This window comes from Mustela nigripes, chromosome 12 (genome assembly GCF_022355385.1).
Source record: "Mustela nigripes isolate SB6536 chromosome 12, MUSNIG.SB6536, whole genome shotgun sequence".
In the NCBI taxonomy this organism is placed as follows: domain Eukaryota; kingdom Metazoa; phylum Chordata; class Mammalia; order Carnivora; family Mustelidae; genus Mustela; species Mustela nigripes.
Window position 1 is genome coordinate 8,905,131 of NC_081568.1, and position 25,735 is coordinate 8,930,865.

Here is a 25,735-nt window from a genome sequence, read left to right on the forward strand (position 1 = left end):
CTCCACTATGCATCTGTGGGACATTCTAATGTGTTCCGTTAGTTACAGTTTCTCATCAAGAACTCTGTCACTGGATGACATTCTTCTAAGCCACCACGTCCCCATATTTAACATATCATGTAAGCTTGTCTTCTAAATCTCACTGTATTCTCTTAAACAAGAGAGGATGACCTTATGCTTTGTGTTTCCCGAGGCAGTTAGGGGAACAGTGGACACAGAAACACACACTCAACATTTGCATTAGGAATGTCTTCCTAACAGGTGCCCTAGGGCGTCGTGTAGATAGCCACCACAGTTTATGACGTGGTTACCAACAGATTTTTCTAAAAGTAAACAAACTAGGATAATATCATAACATAGTAATATTAACAGATAATGGTTAAAAAAAAAAAAAACAATTCAGGGATGCCTGGGTGGCTCAGTGGGTTAAGCCTCTGCCTTCAGCTCAGGTCATGATCCCAGGATTCTGGAATCGAGTCCCACGATGGGCTCTCTGCTCAGCAGGAAGCCTTCTTCTCTCTCTCTCTGCCTCTGCCTGCCATTCTACCTGCTTGTGCGCGCTCTCTCTCTCTCTCTCTGACAAATAAATAAATAAAATCTTTAAAAAAAAGAATTAAAAAAAACCTCCACTCACTGGGGGCATACATACAAAGAAAGGCACATGTAATAGCTCCCAGGGGACTTATCAATCACTATCATTTTCACAATTGGTCTCTAAACCCAGGCATCTCATCCAGGGCTCAGGAAGAATGGATGTATTGTTACTCCTGCAACTGTACTCGGTGTCAAATGACAACATCATCCATCAAGGAGGCATCCCTGATAAATTCAAGCCCAGCCTGCCTTGGGCTGTATGCACAAAGGCTTTCTGCAACACGCAGATTATTCTCCAAGTCTCAAAGCCTTGCTCTTACAGAGTGATTTGCCAGCTTTCCATCTGTATACTTACTTTGGGTTCATCAAGGGAAACACAGCAACCCACGAAATGCGGAGTTGTTATTCCCAATAGTTCATTTGAAAAATGAAATTTCTGATTCAGTACATTCAGGAGTTAGTCCTCCATGTTTGGAGATTTTACAAAGTCAAAGTAATTGACTCTGCTGACGCTAGCAGCCACACGAGGCCACCTCCCCGCTGATGATAAGAAGGGTCCTCATGGCCCCACCAGTCTCAGGGCAGATCAGGACTGACAGAAGGCAATGCCGGCCACATCTGAGTGTCATCTCCTATCCAGCAGGTACGTCCATGCTCACTTCCTGTGGGGTTCTAGGGTTTGGCACCAGTGTATAGCTGGACAGAGCTAGCAGAAGGCTAGCCGAGGACAAAGTACATGCTGACTCCCTGCGACCTCCCCATCCCCCCAGCTCCTGGGTGGGATGTGTGTGACGTTCTTCCAGGGAACCTTCTTCACGTTAGGGTTTTGCTACAGGGAAAACCAACCTCAGCTTGATAACGGCAAGGCCTCCAGGATCCCGAGGGTTTTCCTTATGCAAGTCCTCTTGGACACCTCCCTTTGTCCTTAACCTCCCCCGCCCCCATCATATATACTCAATTGCTCCTCACAACCGCTTTGTTGCTCTTTCTGCGCACAGCTCCTGCCCCTGTGCTTTAATAAAACCACCGTTTAGCACCAAAGACGCCTCAAGAATTCGTTCTTGGCTGTCGGCTCTGGGCCTCTGGACCTTACCCACCAAGCCTCACCTACATTCCAAAACTACATCACAACTCTATCACTACGTAGAGTATGCCTTTGGCTTCCAGAGACACAACTGGGTTTCTGATCCTCGGACAAGAGGGAGGCAGCAGACCTGTGCTGACATCAACATCAGAGAAGGGATGGAAACATTGGAGAAGAGAAACCTCAGGCTCACCCTCTGCTAATCTGGGCAGAGAGGTGCTTGCAGTAAATGGCGATGCAGAAAAGAAGGAAGGATGCCTGGCCATATCTGCAGTCACTGGCTGAGAGATCTGGAGAAGGAAGGGTTGCCTCTCTGCGTCCCAAAGCAGACGGAAATCAAGGCTTGACTTGTTTCCATTCATTTCCATTCTAGGGCCTTTCCAAATGAAAGTGGGAATGTTAATTATGAACACACCATCAAAGGAGGGAATGATGCTTAGCCTGACTATTCTATCAGGTGTGTAAAAACAGATTTTTTTTTTTTAAAGGAGATATCGTTACATTTGAGAATGCTAGCAAACTATCTCATTTCTGTTAAAAAAAACAAATGCTCTGTAAAGGCCAAAGTCTTCTTTCAATGAAGTGCATTTCATTTGTAGATATTTTTTAAAAAGGAGATAAAAAAGAAGGGAAATTCTTCTATAGTTCATAAATAAAAAATATACTCTATGGTTCTACATAATTCCAGCCAACTCTGATCTATTTTTAACTCTGCCTTGGTGCTCAAGAGAAACTTACAGAGAAAAAATGCTTCAATAAAAAGCAATATCCTCACGGGAGCATAATCAAATAAAGCTTAGTTTGGAAGCCGGTTTTGTAGTCTCCTAAATACTAAGCATGCAATGGATTTACCAGATCTTTAGCAAAACCATGAATATGAATGGGGACTTCTGAGTTAACCCAAGATTATGCAGATAGCTCCAGCTTTATTCAGAGCAAAATTTCAAATAGATTCAGAAATATTTTCATAAAAAAGGGTGGTAAAGAGATTAATGGTATTTTCAAACAATCTAAAATTGCAGATTTGAAAGATCTGGCTTTGGTTTATCGTCTTTAAAAGCGCCCAGAACAATATGCACTTAGGTATCTAGAACAATAATTATCAAAATCCTTTTGTTCTGATAACTCCATCAATCCTATATTATTTAGAAATAGTAATTTATCTTGAAAATTACACAATATCTGCTATAATTCTCCTTTTTAAAGTTATACTCTAAGCTACACTGCACCTTGGGGTCCCCTTGGTTTTAGATACCAAAATGTTTCTACTAAATGGGCATCCTAGATTCTCCTAGACTACAACAGTTCTTTTAGTTTTAACTTCCTGAGTGCCCACCACAAAGTTTTCTTTATCAAAGCAGTGGGCACGATTCCAGCTTGGAAGGACACGTGAGATGGGAATTCCAGAATGGCTCGTGATATCTAAAGACGTGCTATCTATACCAGTTGAAAGACTGAAAGATTCTTTTGATCAATATCAGTATCAGGTGTTTAGAAATGGGTGCGATAAATAATCCTGTTGCCACACATCTCACATGGTTTAAGGTAATCCAGTTTTAGACCCAATTTGGCCTCCTATTCAAGCATCAGTTGCCCAGGAGACACAGAAGTCACAAAGCCTGTGTCTGTGGCTTGGGGGAGTATCCCCTTTGCTTTCAGGCCCCAGGATCACCACTTCCCAGGAGAGAGAGATTCACTGCAAGACAGACACAGCAGCATTCCCGTGGCAGAGATGGCCATTGTCCAAATGAGCCCAAGAGACCGAATCCTCAGGAGCTGGGGAAGTGTGAGACCCACAGGGCTTCAGACCTCAAGCCCTGAGCCCTGAGCCCTGCCTGCATTCCAAGGTCTACAGTGAACAGTTTTCCAGAATCTGACACCCCCGGAACAAAGGGGTAGCATGTGTATTTTGATCTTCCTCATCTCATCCATGACTACCTGTCTCCAGCACCCCTTTTTCTATCAGCAAAATCCATTAGTATGGTACCCATATTTGGTATCCATATTTGGAGGGCCTGGTGACTGACCATTCCTAGATTAGGCACTCCTGACTGGGGTTCTTAATTGCTAATTACCCAAACCTAGGGTGAAAAACTAAGTTAACTTGCAAACACACACAATCAGCACCCTGCTTACACTCAAGTCACTTTAAGATAAATTAGTCTACAGACAATATGATGCATGGCTTTCTCTCCTGCAAACAATGAAAATAATATCCTCCAGACATAACCATCATTACTGGCTTACTCCAGCCGGAGGAGGAGAAGGGATGGAAAACATTGGTACCTTGTTGGAAGGGTAGGTTCTACTTTTACAAAAAGGGACCAATCCAGGGGGCCTCGGGCTAGGATGGATGACAGAACTGTCTCCAAAAGAGCAAGGCTGGCCACGGCAAATGGGAATAGGGCCCTGGCAGCAGTGTAAGAACAAAGGCAACAAGAGGGGGACTAAATAAATTCATCAGATCTAGGTGGGTAGGGAAGGGGAAGTGAGGGCCAACAGAGTGAACTCAAACAGTCAGGGAGAGCCATGGTTATGGTGGATTCTTTTTTACCATCAAGTAGTAAATATTAATTATTAAACTGAGATAACCCAGAAAAAAAAAAGAATAAAATAAAAACCAAACGAAGACAACACTCATCAGTTTAGCCATTTTTAAAAAGTAATTTCTACACCCAACATGGAGCTCGAACATGACCTCGAGACCAAGAGTTGCATGGCCTCCTAACTGGGCCAGTCAGGTGCCCCGACATTTATCATTTTGAGATGTGCTTTTCCAGTCTTTTTTTCCTATGAATATTTTACACAGTTGACTTATTGAACATAGAAATATTCTGTTGTTTTCACCAAAGATTACAACCAGTATCATTTAATGGTGATTTTGGTCACTGATTTGGCTTGTCTGCTAAATAAACCAGTGACATTACTGTCAAACAGAACTGACTGTAGTAGGTTCCCCAGTGCTCTGCCCAGATGCCCTGTAGGAAGGACCTGTTCTACTCTCCCAGCTGCTGGGAAAATAGCTGCCAGATCGAGCTCCACTGTTGCCCCCCCCCCCCCCCACAGTGGGAGTTCAACTGCCCCCCAGTGGGAGTTCAACGGCAGTCCAGTCTCTTCCTTCCTGCATCCCTTGGCTGGCTGACCACGGGGATCTCCGGTTCAGCCCTCTTGCCCCAAGTAAGCCCTACAGCTCCCCACTAGGCTGATCAGGGCCTTGGATGTGGCAGTACCACAGCCAACTTCTCCATCTGCCCAGTTCTTATTCCTTCCCTTCCCCACCTTTCCCTTCCCCGCTGCAGCGCGGACGCCAGCAGCTCCCCCAGTACGCCTCTTGCATGTTACCCTTCATACTGGAGTCAGCCTCCCAGGGAACCCAACATGAAAGATACGCATTCATTAGAAAAACAAGATTTTTAATCTCCAACTATTTTGGGGATAGCATTCAACAAGACAATTCCAATTTTTAAATTTCAAAAGACTCTTTTAATCAAAAAGATTTATAGAACTTTGATCTATACACCAAACTTTTATTAAGTTACTAAGCATCTACTATAGAGAATCCACCTTCCGAGATACTGAAAATGCATATTCCTTGCCCTGTAGAGTCTATGGAGATTACTGGTGCGGGGTGTGTGTGTGTGTGTGTGTGTGTGTGTGTGTTGTGTGGCACACCATGTGTGTTCTAGGCGCATATGTGAGGTGAGGTGAGTCGTCTATAAAGGACAGAACAATTTAAAAAATCGGATGAAATTGGTGAAATGAACAGGAAGAAAAGTACTGTATAAAAATATTTCATTCTATCATTCCAAATAATTTCTAGAGTCTCACAATAACAAAAGAAAATCAAGAAGGCGCTTGAGGAAAATGAATATCTAGCTCAAGAAATAAAACTTCAAGTAATATTTCACAAAATAAATTTTTAGGTTATCAAGAAAGAGTCTGAGGCTGAAGTGAAAGATATCCTCCAGCCCCGCAAGGTTTGCTTTTTTCTCCACTGATGGGGGAAAAAAAAAAAAGAAGAAGGGGGATAGAAAAGCTTTTGAAGTAGTCATTTTGCACAAAAGGAGTATGTAATTCAGAGGAAAAGAGGAAATTATGTTAGCAATTAATGCCTCTTTATGAAATGATAAGGCAATTAGTAGAAACTTTAACACCAGCCACTAGTGTTTACAAGAAGTGGCAGCCCCAGGGGGCTGAGAAGAGGAAAGGCGGAAATCCAAGTTCACAAAGACACTTGGAGCTAAGAGGAGTCAAAAAGAGCTCACATTCACATGCATAATAGGTCACCTATCTTTTCTAAAATATTGAATTACATTAATTTTTGCATCAAATGTAAAACTTCTAATACCTAGATAGACAAGCATCTTTAATAGGAAACACATGATAGGGAGCGCTCATATTTCTGAGTCATCAGTTAATGGCCCAATAAGATAAATCATGCTCAGGGTGGGTCCTAGGGGGACTTGGCTTCAGTGATTCCTTCCACCTGGGGTAGGACTTGGTGGCCCATAGCTGCCCCAGGGAAAACACGTTTTCCTGGCAGATCCATCAGGAATCATGGGTAAAAGCCAGTGGCTCCGAAGGTGGTGAGCACTCTTTGGCCTTGACCACATCTCAGAGGTCTAGGAGGAGCCAGGAGGCCGAGAAGCACCTTTGCAGTTAAGCCTTGACACCCAGCACAACTCCCCTCTCCCCGGTGGCCTTGAACTTCCTCTACTGTGCAAAGACCTCCCCTTCCCACCTCCACACCCTCTCCTAAGGCAGTTCCGCTACTTTGGCTTCATGGAGACATTAGTGTTACTGATGGCACTCGGCTGTGTGTTCACATTACCCCAGATTTGACTCTCTGGGTCTAACAAGCTCCTGGGGGATGATATTCCTGGGCCTGGCACCTCCATTTGAGGTGGGGTTAGCAGTCTGGACTGTAGGGACAGGAGGTTTGCACATCATTACAGAGACATCCAGGAATTCATACTGGGACCAAGAAGGAAAGCATTCACAGCAGGCTGGCTTCTGCACAACAGTGAATTTTACAGGATCCTTTTTACCCAAACAGGCCTCTCCCTTACACCGTGCTCCGAATCAATGCCACCCTTTTTTCGCAAATGCAGGAGTGCAAAAACAGCCTTTGCCTCCCATTGTTTCCAGTCTGCAAACCAGTTCATTTTCCTTAGTTAATTTGATGAGTACTGATCATCTTTGGAAAAATTGAAAATCCCAAGGTTTTTGCATATAACCGTGGACATCCAAAGTTTCCCCAGTTTTTGGCAGGGTAACAGTGCATCTCATAGAATAGGAGGCAGAGATCCTCACGGGTTCTACCATTTAAAATATGAGTCTCAGGCTCCTTGTGCAAAAATGAAGCAATACCTCCTTCTTTAGAAGGTCATTATCAGAATAAAGTGAGTTGAAGTACGGGGACCTGTTCGTGAACTAAAGATTCTAAGAAACTCATAAGCTGGCTTTTCCTCGAAGACTTCTGTGACAACTGATTCTCTCTCTTCTTTTGTTACTGAAGTTAATAATAGTAATAGTAATAATAATAATAGTAAAACTGCATTTACTTCTAATGGAACATTAGTTAATTTATATTGATTTAAGATGCAAAAGGAATTCTAATAAAATGATTTCGCTAAACTATACTACCTTGTCCAAGAACCGGCCTACAATACGGTATAAAATGTTTTTCAAAGTACCCCAAACACCCCACGCTCTAGTGTGCATGTCAGCACTATGGTATATTTTCTTCTCAAATTTGTTTGTTTCCTGTACATATTTATCCCTATAGGTAGCATCATGCTGAGTGTGAAGTTTCTCGCCCTCCTTTCTTTACTCTCCATGATAACAAGAGCATTTTCTACAGGTGTAAGCTTGTGAGAAGCAGCTTTTTTCCTTGTTTATTCCTTGAATATTTATAGATATTTATAGATTGAAAGAAAATGGAAAGCATTACTGTGTCTGTACTCTCACAGAATATTATAAAATGGTATCTCCATGCTTGACACATCTCAGAAACACGCAATTGGTGACATATGAAAAATGTGGAGTGGGAAAATCACACAATTAGTAAAATATATAGAAGGGTTAAATTACAAAGACATTTTTCTCCAGGTATTACAAGCGTAAGCTCTGGACCTCTATTCCTGGGCTCGAATGCTAGGTCTGCTACTTACTGTTTGGGGGACTTAGAAAAGCATCCTGCACTCTATGACATTCTAATTCCCCATTATTACATAAAATGGGCCAAAAACCACAACCTTCCGGGTGATCTTGCTGTAAGAATGAAATGCAATTGTATACGTAAAATGCTTCAAGAGCCCTTGATCCTTAGTAAGTACTCTTATAATAAATATCAGCCCTTATTATTTCAAAACACATTTAATAGTTTAAAGGAGTGGTTCTCAAACTGTGGCTCCCAGACCCACAGTACTGGCATCAGCTGGGAACTTAGAAATACGAATTCTTGGATATGATCTGAGATCCACTGAATCAGAAATTGAAGGGTGGGCAGAGAAAAATCAATCTTTAATCAGCTCTCCAGGTCATTCGGATACAGTCTCAAGATTGCAAACTACTGGGATAAAGGCAGAAGAGATCATTGGCCCTTTTAATTGATAGGAATTTCCAATGGATTTCTGGCTTTGTTTTAGGCATTAATTAATTTGAGATGGTGAGGGACAGGCTGGTTAACAGCTGTAAAGCACTACTTTGGGATGGCCCAATTACCTTTAATGTTAGTTCATGATCTTTATGTTACCTAGGCATGGTAAAACAAAATCTGTCCTTAGATTAAGTATTATAAAAATAATGCTGAAATTATCCTTTTTGGTGTGACTCTATACAAAATGAAGAGCAAATATTGCAACTAAAAATCTTATTTTAATCAAAAAACATGGGGTTGACTAGAACTTACATACATTGTACAATGCAGAGTGTTGAAAATCTATTCATTCTTGGACATTATGTGATTCTTTTGAGTTGGGCATTAACATCCTAGAGAGTAGGTACCCTAAAAATGTTATTTCTCTTTTATTCTGTTTTGACATAGAAAAGGAAAGTAATAACCAAGTGATAATATGTACATTCAGGTTGGGGGAATGGACACGGCCTTACAGGGTGAGGTTCAGAAGGAGGTACACTTCCTAAGAGCAAGAACAGGATGAGAATATATACTTAAAGCATTAACAGTATTAGCTTTAGTAAACAGGATTATGGAAAGCGTATCTTAACATCCTACATAAAAATAAAGAAGAAGAAAACTGTAAAATACATACTCATAAGCTTTTAAAAACATTTCTTCCTTACACTCTCCTGGAAAATAATATTATATAGAGTGTGGGATCAGAAGTGCTACCGTTGAGCTCATTAATCGCCAACTTAAGATTCTCTAAGTTCATCTACAATGTTCCTAAGACATTCTAAAGCAACTCAAGAGCCCATCTACCATTTGGACTAAATCCAAAGAAACTCTACTTGCATGAGAACCATTTCGGAACAGATTACCCCTTCCCGTTCTGGTTTATTCCAAGTAGCAACGTGGCAGTGGGTCCAGACACCCATGCCTTCCCTGGGCTGAGCCGAATGACCACAGCCTTGATTTCAACAAGCAGCAGAATTAGTCTCCAATTATATTAGAATCCTTTAGAAGTCAGGATTTTAATCTAACAGGCAAAGGAATAAGAATGCACTGGGTTTCTGCAGGGCGCTTGGCAAAGCATACAAATTATGCCTATTGTGTCATAATTTGCCATCGACAAGCAAGGCTCATCCAACTTAAACTCCTTCCAACACTTTCATCAACCTAATAGTTTGCTCATTTAACCAAAGGCCACTAGCCTTATTAGTATTCTTAGCATATCAAAGAAAGGAAGGCTGTATAAACAGGGCAAAGAGATTTATTATAATAATTTTTCTCCTTGATCTTAATTTCCAAGATTAATCGCTGCCATTAATGGTGCTGCTTCTGCTATTTTCCTCACACGTTCTGGATGCAAAGAAAACCAGTCACGTGGCAGCTGAGCAACATGATTCTATATTCTATCTTTACTCTGTGACATTCTATTTGAGATATAGACGCTTAATGAAGAGAAATGCAAGTAATCTATTTCCTGTGTCTTGTTAGTTACTTTTTTGTGAAAAGTCTTTCCTAATCAGACTGGCTGGGAACACTTAGGCCTGTGCGTTCTGTTTTGTAGAGCTCTCCAAAAATTCACAGGATGTTCTCTTTAATGAGAAAGCTCTCAGAACAATCGTCAATAGTTTTCCAGGAGGCTAATCGGGTTTTCATCTGGCTGCCTATAATGTCAGCTAAATGGAATCCAAAAGTCACAGATAATTCTTATGGAAATCATGTGTAGCATGTACCCTCCGTTTTTTTAAGCCCCGAAGTTATTATTAAGATGGATTAAAATTACTGTCATTGACATTAATCGTTGCTTCCTAAGTGTGATCTTCACCACAGATGCATACTTCAGGTCACGTCAACTTGCAAGAGTCCAGTGCCTCTTGCTGTCCTTTGCTCAGGTTGTGGGGGCATTCGAAGATGGAAATGTTGGGGTGCCTGCTCTGCAGGTGCGCAGTGGTGCAGAAATGAGATGCGAGCTTCGTCAAACATTGTGGACCTGGAAAGACTGTTCTTTGACTTGGATGCTACTCCAGGTTGGAGGCTACAACAGGCACCTGTTGAGTGTCCTCAAGCTTGAGTCCTTACCCGTTCCTGGCGACCGATGCCTCGGGAAAGAGGCCAGGCCCGCATTCTGCCTTACTGGTTTGGTTCCCCAAGTCCTTCCCACACTCCTGGCAGCAGCAGGCGCTCAGCCCCAAGGAAGCACTGTCTCCATCCTCTTCTGGCCACCTCTTTTAACTTGCCCTTGACAAGTGGTTTAGAGATTTCCGAGTCCCTCTGTGCTGTTGCTGTTTTGGGGACCATCAGTGTAGCTTCGCGGTCTAGACAAGCAAGTCATTCAGTTGCAAGAATGGTCTCCCTGTAATGTTGAAAAAATCGGCATGCCATGGGTGATGCCAATGGCCGGTAGAATTCACAGCCCTTCTCCAGCCAATCCTATCACATCAACATCTGCGGGGACATTCCCGGCACGGTGACTTGCTAGTCTCTCGACCGAGATCTTTCTCACATAGACCGAAGTGCGGGAAATTGTTATGGTTGTAGGTCAAGAGGCTGGTTAATAGCAATTTCACATGTTTGACCTAATACTGCTCCAAATCTCCTCCCTATGTAATGTGGCTCCATTTCCAATGAACTGCTTTCCAGTCTGCGGTGCCCCTGCTCACTTCAGCTACTGGAAATCTCTCCCTTAGCCTAAGTCCCTCTTCAGAGCACTTTCAGGTCACCAGCACAGCTCTTTGGGACCCGTACGTCATCACTAGGCTGTGGAGTGTAGGTCCTCCTTAGGGCTGCACCCCTTCCACTTCAGCTTTGTACCTTACAGACCCCCTTGCTCCTTGTAAGTAAGTGCTTTATAATTATTTGCCAGAGTCACGGAGAACCGCAATTATGACCCAACTTGCGGTCATAATGCCCATGTTCAAATCCCCAATGTAATTCTTTCCTACTGGTCTACCCTTACCTGCAAATGGAAATAATAATACCTTATCCTTGCCTTGTAGTTTGGTGTGAGAATGAATACATTAACAGCATGTGCTCAGAACAGGCAAGGGTTGAATGGATACAAGTTGCTATTATTATTATTATCACTGCTATTATTTCAAAATGACCAATGCTGCAAAGAGTCTCTTGCAGACTCGGGGTCTAGCCCTTTCGTGGAGATACGTGAGAGAGAGCTCAATCACAAAACAGGAAGCTGCTGGTCTGATCTGAAACACAGTGTGCCCAGCAGTGACATCTTTAGCAAAGGGTCAAGGCTGCTTTAGATCAGGAGCAGGAGCCCATGTCACTGGCTGCACGAGGATTCCGCTGGGGCAACTCCAAAGCTGTGGGTCCCTAGCCTCCTTCCCAGCCCAATGAAATCAGACTCCCTGAGGCTGGGGTCCTGGAATCAGGGTTTGTAAAAGCTTCCCAAGTGGTCCTAATAGCAAAGCCAGGACCGAGAACTGCTGACTCCTGGGGTCACACATGTGTTATTTGCAGTCGTCTGGGATAATGGTAAATAACCGTAAAGAAAAGTTATTCAATTAGAAGTTCTTTCTCAAGGTTATCATACCCAATCAGGAAAGTATCAGCATTCCTGTTTCTTTTATTTCCTCCAACCTTGGCCACCACCATGAAAGGACGTGAAGGAAGAGGACATATTTGCTAAATTAAACTCAGTGACTGAAACTCCGTGACGAGATTTGAGAGGTCAGGGAAAGAGTGTAACTAAGCTTCGAGCTTTACAGAATTTACAAACATGTTTACACGTTTCTAGAAAGAGCTAGAAATAAAGGGCAGGAGATTGTTTTCCCCCATTGGATGAGGGAGCGTTTGGCTATGCTGCCTTACACCCAACCGATTCTACTATTTGACTACAGGAAACATTTCTCAGGGTACTTGAACCCAAGTGCATATCAGGCCCCAGCAGCTGAGTTTCATTTGAGACAAATTTCCAGATCCTCATGAAGCGTATCTGTCCATTTTTGTCACTTATCAATACCCTTCGAAGTCTTTTTAGACCTTTCCATCAGCCATCCCTCCAACCCACCCACTGCTATTTTAAGACGTAAGAGATACTGTATAGCTGGTTTTGTTTTTTGGTCTTTGGAGGACAATAAGGCCCTGTTATATCTATCCTTGCTTGGCTCTCCCCAACAGAAAATCTTTTTTGCCCTCTGTTAAAGGACGCGGGCTGTAGTTTCAACGGCTCCATCAGCTGAGAGCGTGAGCTGTCAGAGGCTGCTTCAGAGGAAAGCCAAGAGGATGCTCTCCTGTCTCAGAATCAGTAAATACAACCTATAATGGACTGTGTCAGATTCCAAGTCCTCACCCCGTGTCATGCTGCAGGGACCCAATGTCTGGGCAAAGCCACCTCTGACTGAGGGGCAGGGACATAGATGGGGAGTCTAGGTATTCAATGTTTCAAACGTCCTTTTAACTAACATTCCAGATTTTCTGCTTCTTTTCTGAGTAAACGCTCAGAAGAAGGGTTTTGAGCATTAATTTGGTTTACTTTTAAGATAAATGAGGGGCGCCTGGGTGGCTCAGTGGGTTGAAGCCTCTGCCTTCGGCTCAAGTCATGATCCCAGGGTCCTGGGATCGAGCCCCACATCGGGCTCTCTGCTCAGTGGGGAGCCTGCTTCCTCCTCTTTCTCTGCCTGCCTCTCTGCCTACTTGTGATCTCTCTCTGTCAAATAAATAAAATAAAAATCTTAAAAAAAAAAAGATAAATGATTTGACCATTGCAACTGCCAACCCAAGTTGGCGATATAGAGCCACTAAAAAGGCAAAATGCTTTATTGCTCTCCCTGACAACTTTTGTTTACATTGTGCTTCACTATTTAAAAATGCTTTTGTGTGTATTAACTTCTTTAAATAATGGGAAGGTAGTGAAATGGTTAGGTATTTAATAATAAACTTAAGAAGGCATATAATCCAGTCAAGTTTTTATCATTATACTTGCAAAAGAAATGAAAAAGTCGCTGTATAATTCTTAACTCGGGCAATTTATCAATACACTTAAAAAAGGCACACCTTCCATTTTTACTCTTTAAATGTGCGAATCAAAACCCCACGCCTCTTCCAGAATATCACAAAGCCTCATCTACAGGAATAAAAGAAAACATCATCCTCCCTCCAACCTATGTGGGTCCTGCAAAACCTGATGGAAAGAAAAGAAAGGCAAAACATTTGGGGTGGGGCACAGAACGTCCCTGTGCCTCATTTCTGATTTCCTGCACTCATTTATGAAGATTGGATTTTCACACCAAAATTCGGGAGAAGCAAGATACGCGATCGTCTGGCACCTGCAGAACTCAGAGAGAACGGATACATCTCCTCTGGGCTCTGGGGCTGCCAGCCGGTACGGCGAGTCCATGGAATCGACTTTTGCAGACGAGACTGTACTGTCAACGTCTGTGGGAATCGCTGAGTTCTCTTCAGGTCTGACTTCGAAAACTATGCAGGGACAGTCCCTAAATGGGCAGGGTCCTCTTTTCATTTTCTACGTTGATTAAGTCTGTCCACATTCCAGGCTTGTAGAAATGCTTCTTTATGTTGAAATAGAAAGGAGTTGACGAGAAAGGTGATGAGATGCGCTTTCCCCCCAAGGTAAACGTTCTCCACACACACAAGCATCTCCTGATGTCAGGAAGACAAGGCAGTCCGGCGGGTAGTCCTTTAGGGCAGAGGTACTTCTTTTAACTGAATCCTTACAACTAAAATCCGGCTCCCCGTTTCTTGTACAACTCGTGTTTGTGATCACTAAAGAGTTTGAGGATCTGTTATAGTCCCATCTTGCTTTATTTTGTGGTGCTTTACTCGTCCACTGATAAAGTGATGGAAGATGTCAATGGCTGTCACTTAAAGCCACAGGTGGGAACGAAGCCGTCAAAACAAGTGTGGCTCGCGTGCTTGATTGGGTCAGTCTCAGCACTAAGGAGAGCCATGAGCATTGCAAACCAGAAGCATCCTGTGCCTCGGTGTTTGAGGCCATTCTTACCATGCGTGATGCTCTCTCCACACTCGGGCGAGCATTTGGCTTGAGGTGGTCTTCAGTCAATAGGGGTTCCCACACTTAGCTGAAGAAATGACACACCTTCCTTGGAAGACCACACTTCAACCTCAGACTTTAAATAATTCCTACACAGCGGCTGCCAGGAACATAAATCCACACTCAGAAAGTCTCAAACACAAGAGAAAATAAGTCCCTGGGAGCCAGATTTATTGGAAACACGAAGCAGGATAGAATTCATGAAGAATGAAGATAATGGGATTGTCACACTGAGAATATGAAAACAAGCATGTTTAATATATTTAGAGATATAAAGGGACTTTGAAATGAATAGTTAGAAAAGATCATCTGATATTTCAAGACAAATTTGAGTAAGGACAAACTGAACTAGTAGAAGTGATAATATAGCTTAAAAAAGCATTTTACACATAGACTAATGGGACTCTCTGATAGGATCAGAAATGGTACAACTACTTTGGAAATAGTTTGGCATTCTCTTCAATAGTAAAATGTACACCTGCTATAGGACCCAGCCATTCCTCATGTATTTACCCAAATGAAGAGAAAGTATATGTCATGCAAAGACTCGTACATCAGAATTGTTTATAGCAGCTTCATTTGTAGATGGCAAAACTGCAAACAACCCAAGTGTCCAGTGAGAGGTGAATGAAATCACAAACGGCAACCTATTCAAGCAAAGGGATAATACACTCAGCAATGAAGAGGAATGCAGTATTGGTAACCCCAACAGTTAAAATTTTATAGTTCTTTACAATGAAATACTTAGCAAATTAAGAATTAATAGGAATGAACTTAGATAAAATGGGTCTATTAAGAAAAACTACATTAGACACAGAAGAACACAGCAACTTCATTCATAGCAATATACACCAGAGAGATTTAAAAATAATATATGTATGCATAAAAACTTTTTAAAAAAATATTTTAGTTATTTATTTGACAGACAGAGATCACAAGTAGGCAGAGAGGCAGGCAGAGAGAGAGAGGAGGAAGCAGGCTCCCCACCGAACAGAGAGCCCAATGCGGGGCCCGATCCCAGGACCCTGAGATCATGACCTGAGCCGAAGGCAGAGGCTTTAACCCACTGAGCCACCCAGGTGCCCCTGCATGAAAACTTTTATATGAATGCTCATAATGTCCCCAAATACGAAGAATCTGAATGTCCAACTACTGATCAATGAACAAATAAGGCATGCTACAGCCATACCATGGACTCTTCTTGGGCGATAAAAAAATGAAGGACTGATACAGGGAATAGATGGGTGAACTGTGACAGTATTATGCTAACTCAAAGCGCTCATCATAAAAGATTTCATATTACATGAGTCCATTTATAGGGCATGTTCAGAAAAGGTAAATATGTAAAGCTGGGGAACTTTTGGGGGGTGATGACAACATTCAAAAATTGATGTGGTGATGGTTGCTAGACTATAAATACCCAAAAGCCATGAGATCTTACACTTCAAAGGAATGACTTGAATGGTATGTGGTTTACATCTCAATAAAGTTGCTGTTTTAAAAAACCTCCCAGCAGTTCTTACAGTGAGAGAGATGAAAGGAATCCCATTCACTGGAAAAGGCTGCCTTCTCTCCCCCACTTCTCACCAGTACAAAAAGAAAATAAAACGAAGTGAAAGTTAAAAGATTTTAAAAGGAGAGAACACAGTAATCTTCCAAGGTTACTCACAAAAACCCTCAAGAAATCTACAAATTACAGAAGTAGTTAGAAGACTTTATCGAGTTTTCTTAGTATTCAATCAGTATAGAAAAATCAATTGCACTTCCATATAAAAAAGAAACTTTTAGAAGATGCACCCTGTTTAAAAAAATGTTTCTGCGAGCGACAAAAACTCTAAGGAGCTCAGAATAAGTGAAAAAAAGAACAGTGCAAGGACTTGAAGACACGTGCATAAACGTCATGAAAGATGATAAATAACATGGGCTGACATCAAGTTCACAGACAGGAAGCCTCAAAATAATCAAGCTGTAATTCTCCCTCCATCTCCCCAGAAGTACACCATACATAGGTGCAGATTTGACACTGTGATAGAAATGACACAGTAAGTTATAAGATAAAGGACATTCTACTCAATATAACTACTGAGACAGTCATTTACATGGAAAAAAAGAAAATCAAATTTCTACCTTCTGTCATGTCAAAAAAAATCAGCTACAAATGAATTAAAGGCTTTAATGTGAAATGATGAAACTTTATAATTAAATTAAATCACAGGAAATTACCTTGATGCTGTCTTAGGAGGTAAGATTCCTCAAACAAGATTCCAAAAAGCAGAAATCGTAAAACACAGTGATCAACCCTAACAACACCAAGGAAGCCCTTCTGTGCACCTGAGGACACCAGAAGGAGTGAAGAAACACAATCCGGGAGAACTTGGTTGTAGCGCATGCAAGTAACAAAGGATTAATTTCTGAATATACTGAGAATTAAAGGAACTAAGAAAAAAGGAAAAACACCATTAGAATAATGTGCAAAAGACACGGATCTATGTTTAATGGAAGAATAAACACGAATAGCTAATAAATGTGTAAAAAACTCTATCAGTGTGGAAGTCAGCAAGATGCCAACTTCAAACCCACCCCATCTGTGACAACAGGACAAAGGAAAACTTGGGAAATAGCAAGTTTTGCTGCGTAAATGGAGAGTTGGACCATTCGTTGTTGATGGGAATGTACACTGGCTCAGCCACTTCTCAAAGCTCTTTGGCATTGTGGAGGAATTTAAAGATGTGCAAATCGTACAAGTTGCCCACGCTCTCTCTGTGCGCGTCCAGGACAAACACTTGCATCCCTACACTAGGAATCCACATGATTATGTCCCATAGTATTCCATATATATATATATACCACATCCTCTTTATTCATTCATCTGTGATGAACATATTATGCAGCCATCAAAAAAAAAAAAAAAATGGAACTAGAGGGTATTATGCTAAGCGAAATAGGTCAATCAGAGAAAGACAATTATCATATGATCTCCCTGATATGAGGAATTTGAGAAACAAGACAGAGGATCATAGGGAAGAGAGGGAAAAATGAAACAAGATGAAGCCAGAGAGGGGAGACAAACCATAAGAGACTCTTAATCTCAGGAAACAAACTGAAGATTGTTGGGGGTGGGGGGGAAGGATAGGGTTGCTGGATGATGGACATTGGGGGGAGGGTGTGTGCTACGGTGAGCGCTGTGAATTGTGTAAGACTTATGAATCACAGACCTGTGCCCCTGAAACAAATAATATGTTGTATGTTAATAAAAAAATACATAGTTAAATTAAAAAAATAATAATTATGTTCCAAGCCATATGTTTCTGAAAGCAAAGCTTGCAAAGTGTGCAAATGTTCTGCTCAAGACCAAGGAGAGATGAGTTACGGAACAGCCGCAGGGTGAACTAGGAGGCCTCAGTGAAAACCATGTATAAGTCCCAAGCATCTCATATCAACATGGATAAATCTGAACAAAGGTTAAAAAAAGCAAAGTTGAGTTAAAAAAGGCAAGTTGCAAAAAAATATGTAACCTACTTGTGCAAGAATCAAAAACAAGCAAGCCAAATAATATTTTGCAGATTTGCATGCAGACACACGGGGAAATATAAAGAAATCCAAGGGAATGAATAGACACACAATGCAGGCCAGTGTTTCTGTCTGAGACAGCACGAGAGGCGGAGAGAGAAAGGCAAGAAGAGTCTCCAAAATCTATCAGTCAATTTCTACTTCCTCCGTAGAGATTTGTGGCACTCTTTAAATCCTGCTCTAAAAAATACCCTAGATGCTCAAACTGTGTATGTCACATATTTCATTATACCCACATATGCCACTTTCTTGAAATATAAGATTTGTTTCTGAACATTTTATCTGTGTAACAATCTTCAAAAACTTCTCTTCATTTCATAACTAAAGTTCTGTTAAGAGACTGGTAACTTTGGGGGCCCCTGGGTGGCTCAGTCAGGTAAGCGTCTGACTCTTGATTTCAGCTCAGGTCATGATCTCAGGGTCCTGGGAGCGAGCCCCGTGTCGGGCTCCCCACTCAATGGGAAGTCTGCTCTGGAACACCCCCTCTTCCCCCTGCCTCTCCCTCTGCTCACACCGGCACACTCTCTCTCTCTCTGATAAAGAAAAAAAAATCTTTAAAAAAATTCTAACTTAAAAAAAATAGGCCATCAATCCATTTTAACAGAGTACTTTCATTTGGAAGTATCTTATCATTGTGCTCAATTAGCATCTCAGAGTTTTATTTTATTTTATTTTTTTAACTTTTCTCACTGAAAATGAAAGGATTCTCCCTGGGAATAATAATGCAAGTTAAATCTTCTGTGAAAAATGGCGAATCAAATCCCTTGACAGAAACACTACCAGCTACTTTATATCTTATATCTTAAAATTCCCTTTTTTGAAGTTTTTAATATTTATTTAAAAACTTTCAAATATTCTACGGAGCATTACTTCTTCATTAGTTTATTATTCCTTTGTTCTGACTCCATGAGTTGCACACGAAACTAAGTTCTGATTAATTTTCTCCCACTGGAATGCTAGTTCATTATCCAAATATAATAAGTATTTGAAGTGGTCAGATTTAAGCCTAAAATACACCTCTGTATCCCCACCCCAATGAGTAACTTAAATAGAATTGAGCAAATTTAATTCTCTCTCTTGAATCTGGGTCTTGCATTTGCTGCGTTATCTTAGTACTAAATGGCTGATCGCGTACATAAAGGTGAGTTTGACCCACGTTTTGTTTTAGACGCTAAAGAGAGCAACAACTTTAACCAGGGAAAGATCTGGTTATCATCCCTACTACGTCAAGTTACATCCTTCAGGTAGCATGAAGAATGGAGGTGATCTGACAACAGGCAATTTGCTTTCCTCATCCTGGGCTATATTCTCAGTGTCAAGTACAATATATCACGTGTATTAAGTCCACGATTTATACGTAACGAATGGGAGGACGGATGGATGGAATGAGATCGTGAGCTCCATCCTTTCATAACAGACAACTTCACAAATTCATGTCCCTATATGGTTGTCCTTATGTTGTTGACTCTGGCCACCGACCCACACAGCCATGGGCAATTCATCTCTGAATTAGCAACCAGACACACAGACATTGGAACGCCATTAGTTTCCACAATCCCTTAAAGACCCTCGATGTTTTAATAAAAATGCTAAAAATTCCAATGTTCAGGTAACATCGAGAATTTTTTCTATTCTCACCTTCGTCTCATTTTGTACCAGGTTGCAAAGGCAGTAAGCAAAGTTCATTAATAGTGGAACGCGGTTTCTCAAAATTATAATGACCTTGAACAACTATCCACCTGAGGGTCGATAGAGTTTCCAGTGGTGATGAGACCATGTCCTGACCACCGATATTTCAGTGTGTTATGCTCTTATTATCACATACATATCCCTCACACATTAATTTAAGAACATCACTTTACTGTGGTGTTCTCCGGCAGAGACCGACAATAGTTGAAATGTTGTTTTCAGTTAATTTGATATCACCATAATCGGCCCCTAAACAAGCAAAAAAGAAGAGAAGGTATAAATAGCATTTCTCTGTGAAAATGAGGCTATTTCCTATTTGTGTATATGACAAGTGGATCATAACTGCAGTGCTTACACAAAATAATAAATTAATAGGAAGAGAACGAACTCTCACATACTGAATGCTTGGCTCAGTGGCAAACACTACACTAATTGCTTTAAACCTATTTTCACCTTTAATCTTCACTCCAAACCTCTCCCCAATTTACCTATAGATAAATGGAGCGTCTAGAGGACATTTCCCAATGTCACACGGGTCACAATATGCAGAGCTGAGATCCAGATCCAAAACCTACTGGTTCCATACTCCACCGCGGGCATCACCACCCTACGCCACCTGCTTCAATTGCTGCTTCAATGTCTGTGGGGCATTTGTGATGTGATGGGAACACAAGAGTTTCAAAAGACAGAATGAGACCCTTTACCTTAAATGAAGAGTGTCAAAAATGACAAAGTTCTCACAGGTGGATCCTGTCACTCACACATTAGAGAGAAAAGGTTAATTGCTAAATTTTGGCGTAGAGATGGCAGTCAATTCCTTAGATCTTTTCCATAAAATCTTGCTGAGAGTTACATTTGCAAATGTGTGCGGAAGACTAAGCAACAATGTATGACAATTTTTAAACTTCCTCCGCTCTTGAGGTACTAAGTACACAGATGTTTGGGAAGACTGGGGCTTATGAATACAGCTTTACTGTCAACAAACAGGCAACATCTTTGCTGCCTGCTGCTAACACAGCAATCTCTTAAATTTAAAACTCTATGATACTTTCTCCTGGATAAAGAGGAATTAGAATATATTCACATTCCAAGAAGTAAAAAAAAATCAAAGATTGCTTCTTGCAAATGGGCACTGCTTGGAACAGAAGTGAAGCCCAGTGTTGGTTTAGCCTTCCAAATGTTTACATTAAAAAAAAAAAAAAAGTAATAATTTCACAATTCTATTCTGCCTCCTTTGACACAGTGCTACACTATAAAACTACCCCCATGGCCACCTCCTGTTCTCTTCACATATCAACATATCTTATCATGTTTCACCTGCTTATATAACGCTCTTTTGTGTTTGAGAGTAAGCCCCTGGAGGCCAGGAGCCTTGTCATACTCGTATTTGAAGCATAAAGAGGGCTTACTAACCTGTTAGGCCTTTAGAATTACCCTATAAGCATTTTTTCCCATGGGACCAATGATGATGGCTTAAAAGGACCACTCCCCATGACCTCTCAATGTGGGACCCTCTGTTCTGGTTTCCTAGCTTCACCGTAGTTTTTAGCCAAACTAGAAAACACCGAAAGCATCTGAGGCAGTTTATACGTTATATGCAGATAAACTTCTTTTAGACTGTGCTTTCCCAAATGTAAAATCCACGCCTTGGCCTAAGTGGAGATGCTTATAATGAAAAAACTACTTCCACGGATATACAGACATCTGTCTGCCTTCCTCTGAAGCACCAGATCTATCTGGTACCATCTTGCTATCCTCATTCCTTAATTAGATCTGTTATTCAAGTTCACATAATGTCACCATCTTAAAATAGTCCGATGTGACTCACTGCCCGCAGCGGAAGGTGCCAATGGGACGAAGAGCCCAGAAGTGGGGAGGATGAACGACTCAATGCTTCTGCTTCACAGGGGAGGGAACAGAGGCCCAGAAAACCCACATGACCTTCTCGAGGCAACTCTTGAATGTGATAGTTCCAAGACCACGGATATCCTCAAACACACACCACAACGCTTTTCCTGCGCTCTCTCCACTGCCTTTCCATCCTACTAATTGGAACATACAATGTTCATGGTGGGCAGCGAGCTGCTGCATCCCAGTAATGACCACGGAACATCTTTCTTCTTAAGTGAATCGAATGCCCATTGTTATTTTGTCTCCTGAAATATCACTGGTTGCCAATCCCCTGAAAAGAGCATGAACAATTATAAACAAAAAAAGTGGGCAAAAGCTCTTGAACACTCAGCATCTGAGCAAAGGCAGAAGGACACGTCAATGCCTTCATCAACGGGCACTTCCACCTCTCATCATATTCAACAGCCAGAGAACGTAATAAGCGTGCATGTTCTGGTCAATGCTGGTCTGAAAAAATATCCATTCAAAGAGTCACTGGCTTCCAGATCATAATTGATTGAGCACTTCCTGTCACTGGTGGTGTTACTGCATTTCTGTTCTTCACTTTCCAACCACACCATAGCCCAAGTCTCAGCTCCAGCTCCAGCAGGAGGCCCAGTGACCCCGTAAATTGTGCTCTGAGAAAGGTGTCTTCCACTCTGATGTGGCAGTCTCTGTGACGCTGTCTAGTCTATAAAATGAAGGAAGCAAATGTGGCGCTACCTTGACACGCCACTTTAGCCCATTGTGAGAGGAACCATTCTTTAGCTCATTGTGAGAGGAACCATTCTATTAGCTTTGGTAGAAAAATTAAGAAAGAGACTCAACAAAAAGATTATCTGTTTATTCATCAAGAAGGAAAAATATATAGGATTCGCTAGTAACAATGTGCAAGGTGATGCGTACTTACATTTCTCATTTAATCTTGGCAAAATTACAGAAAAGTGTTAGCTCCACTATTGTAGATTTTTTAAAAAGTGAAATTCGGGGCAATTAGCAAACCCAGGCAACATCTAAAAACACAGTGATGGGATACAGCTCTAAACTATGAAACTGCCATTTCATCTTTTAGATCCATGAGTTAAAGAAAATGATAAGGATGACAGAAAATACAAAGAATATTCTAGACTGAATTTATAAAGATTTTTGGTTCTGTACCAATCAGAATTTTAAATTGTAAAATTAGTTAGTTTTCCCAAGTTATCCTTTACAATACAAAACATCTAAATAAAATTTATTATATTGTTTTTGTTTTTTAAGATTTTTATTTATTTGAGAGAGAGAACATGAGCAGGGAGAAGGGCAGCGGGAGAGGGAGAAGCTGAGTCCCCAATGAGCAGGGAACGCAATCACAGGACCTCGGGACCCCAGGACCCTGGGATCAAGATCTAATCCAAAGCCAGACACTTAACCAACGGAGTCACCCAGGCACTCTTGGTATATTGTTTTTAGGTGTAAAGTTAACATTCGTTTTTCAATATGTCATTTTGGAAAGAAATCAGGTTTCAAAATTGATTCAAAAGTGTTAAATACAGTAGTTGCTGTAAGAAATACAGTAAAGAATTATAAATACTAGGTACTGACCCGTTTTTAGGACCTACATCAAATCCGCAGGATCGCTGAAGATCTGTTGTCCTGCAGAGGTCTAGCAAACCCTATTTAGTAAGTACTATAGCCTGAACGTCTGTGTCTCTCCCAGTCTTGTATTTGATGTTGAAATCTAATCCTCTCAGTGATGGTATTTGGAGGTGGGGCCTCTGGGAAGTGATCAGGTTACGGGGTGGAGTTTTCATTAATGGAATTCCTGCCTTCATAAAGGAGGCCTCTTAGAGCTCCCCCACCCCTTGTGCCAAATGAGGACACAGCACAAAGAGAGCTGTCTGTGAACCCAGAACCAGGTCCTCATCAGATACCAAATCTGCTGTGCCCTTGACCTTGGATTTCCCAGCTCCAGAAGCATGAGATAGAAATTCATGTTGTTTATAAGCTACTCAGTCTATGGTACTCTGCTAAAGCAACCTGAAAGACCAAGACAATACAACTAGCATTTTATAAACATAAATATTAGTATAATTTGTCCATTGGCAATTTGCAAGAGAATGCTGAACAGTCTGGATATAATTAAAAGCAATAATAACATATGTGATTAATACTCTTTACCTCATTTGTGTAAGAATGAGTCTCAGAAATATATCCAGATGAAGGAATTCAAAATACCCGTAATCGCTGGGGTCGGGGTGGGGGGTAGAGAGAAAATAAGCACAAAATCAGTCCAAAATGTTTGTATCTCTAGGATGAGAGTGGACTGCAGACATGTAGATAGTTATTTAGAACATACATAATTTACAAGGTAATTTAAGACTGAATAACAGCATGATTTACAACATAATTTAAGACTGAGTAGCAGAAAGGTGTATTAACATGTGTACTTGGGGAGTAAAGACACCTGGGTTCAAAAATCAGTGCCTGGTCCTAGCTGTTGGATGCTGGGAGAGTGAATTTCCCTCTCTGAATCTCAGTGTTGTTATCTACAGCTCAAAGTAAATTGCATGATCTATGCAAATCTATAAAAATTGCTCAAAAATACTACCATTATTGTTATTAAAGTGAGGGCACCTGGGTGGCTTAGTCGGTTAAGTGGCTGCCTTCAGCTCAGGTCATGATTCCAGAATCCTGGGATGGAGTCCTGCATTGGGCTCCCAGCTCAGCAGGGAGCCTGCTTCTCCCTCTCCTGCCTACTCCTGCTTTCTCTGGCTCTCTCTGTCTCTCTCAACTAAATATGAGACCTTTAAAAGAATTATTATTAAAGTTACCACTGTTATCATCATCTTCCCGAGATGAGAGTAAAAAGACAAGACTAAGTCAACACCATGCATAGAGTACATCAAACCAACGGGGCCTGGAATACAGAGTACTATTCTCATGTGAGAACTAACTAGAATGAATACTGAAATGTGATATTCTGTGATATTCTGATCTGGTAAGGTCAGTATAATATAAACCATTCGATACATGAGATACATATTATATATATCTGGAATATATAGAGATAGAAATCCTTATAGCTTAACAAGACTGGTGCTTTTTCCAAAGCAAGAGCAATGAAAATAACAGTAAGAGAAATCCTACATATCCACTCTTTCATTCCTACATTCATCGAGTGACCAGTTAGCACAAGCTGGCCAGGACTTCGGCATAAACTCCTAGTCTTTGCCCTCCAGGAATTACTGAGAGGCTAGGATAGCATCTGCTTCTACTTCTAGTGGCTGAGAAAGCTCAGGAAATTCTCACTACAGGTGAGCAAGAGGTAGCAGCTTTAAGCCGCGTTGTGCATTGTCTTACTGGATCAGGAATTCACAGGACACCAGGGTGCCATCTAGAAGTGGCTCAGCACAGTGGACTTGGGCTCTAGGCTAGATTATAAGAAAATGGAAAGATGGGAAAGGCTGGTTCCCTTTTAAAGAAGCAACAACTGTAAGTGTCCCCAATCTTTCTGGAGTAGAGACCTGAGCAGAAATGGGATGGTACTGCATGGCGATGATTCCAGAGGGCCCGGAAAGTGGTCTAAAATATTCTTCTTAATTTATGCAGGAAAAAAGAGACTATAGCAGGAAATCCTAAAGGAATAATGCTAGCATTAAGAGGAAAGGCTAGGAAAATGGGGAAAAAAAATAAGGGGAAAAATGGTAGTGCAGGGATTAAGAAGAGAACAAGCATTACAAAGGGACCTGAGAAAACTGGGAGCATTTTCGAGGTAGATTTCTGGAAGGAAACAGAGAAACACTTTTTTTTTTTTTTTAAAGAAATTAGCAATGAAAAAGAAAAACCTCGAAAGTATGTCTATAGTCCCTGTGTTTTTTTCTGTTTTTATATGAAAAGGACATTCTAAAAAAATTAGAAAATACCACTGCAATGTTAATTCTATTACCAACTCAATAAATTAACTGTCCTGTTCAAATAAATCACTAGGCTTTACTGGAGGAGTAGTACTTCAGCTATGTGAGAAATGCTTATATCCTAGTATGGAAACTAATAAAAATGGTATTTAATGCAAAAATAAAATTCTTAAAAAAGCAATTAAAACTGATTCAATGTTATTTTTCCTCCTTCTAGCAAACATGTATTCACCAGCATAAGTATCTAGAATCCTGTGGCTTTGAGTGACTGTTACCTTGGGCTAAGTGACTTCATCTGGAAATGTGTGTATGTGTAGAAATATCTACATAATAAAAAAATTCATTTGAAA

The 25,735-nt window shown here is 41.1% G+C and overlaps 1 protein-coding gene across 5 annotated transcripts in view; it reads right to left on the minus strand.

Moving 5' to 3' along the window:
• Nucleotides 1-25,735, minus strand: part of CTNND2 (catenin delta 2) — a 902,904-nt gene that overhangs the window by 537,642 nt on the left and 339,527 nt on the right. The gene's annotated exons all lie outside the window — the stretch shown is intronic.